This window comes from Lissotriton vulgaris, chromosome 1_1, assembly GCF_964263255.1.
Source record: "Lissotriton vulgaris chromosome 1_1, aLisVul1.2, whole genome shotgun sequence".
Classification (NCBI taxonomy): Eukaryota; Metazoa; Chordata; class Amphibia; order Caudata; family Salamandridae; genus Lissotriton; species Lissotriton vulgaris.
Genome location: NC_141685.1, coordinates 1,370,003,865 through 1,370,004,899, shown reverse-complemented (window position 1 = coordinate 1,370,004,899; position 1,035 = coordinate 1,370,003,865). Strand labels below are relative to the sequence as shown.

Below are 1,035 nucleotides of genomic sequence, written 5' to 3'. Positions count from 1 at the left end.
CAGGTTTCTCTACAGTATTTGGTGAGACAAGTGGGGCTTCTTTTATCTTCCATAAATGCAATCTTTCCCGGACCCCTTTATTATATAGCTCTTCAAGGAAAAAATATAAAGCACTTACAAAGGAGCCTCAAATACTCAAAGATGGTAGACTTCTGTAATATGGGCCATATACTAAAAGCAGCACGAAAACAGAGTGCAATAGGGTCCAAAAAACTTGAGTGGCCCATGAGAGTATGCATGCAAGCCTATGGTATTCCAAACTAGAGATATACGCATGCAATTTTTGTTTTTAGGAGAGAATGTGCCTGCTGAAAAAAACATTATTTTTAAAAAGTGCATTGCAGAATATCAGGAATTTGCTGTGGGACACCTTGAAAACTTGCATACAGATTATTTGCACACACTTTACAGTCAGTTGTTGTGGCCGAGTGGTTAAGGCGATGGACTAGAAATCCGTTGGGGTCTCCCCGCGCAGGTTCGAATCCTGCCGACAGCGAGAATCTTTTTAACATCGGCTACAATTTCAGAAGTTAACCTTTAGTATTTCTTCCATGTCAGTTTTATAAATAGGTGGCTTATTTTGGTGTCACTATTGCCATATCACATATTTATTATCGCTCCCCCTTTCATATCTTTGCTATAACTCTCGTCCTTCATTAGCGCTAGTGCAAACGCTTCAAATTATTATACCCTGGCTCTCTCGGTCATGCCTGTGCATGCACTTGAAACTTACTTTACCAATAAAAGAAGCAAATAGAGAAATAAAATAAAAGTGCTAGCTGGATTAGGCAAACATACTTCATAAAACTCCATTTTATTTTCTATTCTCCCCGTGTTACAAGCTTAACTGCTCCCTGTGTAATTTCTCTTAACCTGCTGTTCCTGGAAGAGAATTTCATCTACAAGCTCTTTCTGCGTTTTTTCCTAGTCTTTTCTTTCCCTTTTCTTAGATTTGTAACTGTTCCTTTACGTGCTCTATTTAGGCGCCATTAATCTCATTTGAGCTCCTTGTACCTGCTGCTGTTTTCTCCACAC

The 1,035-nt window shown here is 39.1% G+C and overlaps 1 non-coding gene across 1 annotated transcript; it reads left to right on the top strand.

Moving 5' to 3' along the window:
• Positions 1 to 414: 414 nt before the first annotated feature.
• Positions 415 to 496, top strand: TRNAS-AGA (transfer RNA serine (anticodon AGA)). Its single transcript has one exon. It is a non-coding gene; the product is annotated as a tRNA-Ser (tRNA).
• The last annotated feature ends 539 nt before the right edge of the window (positions 497 to 1,035 follow it).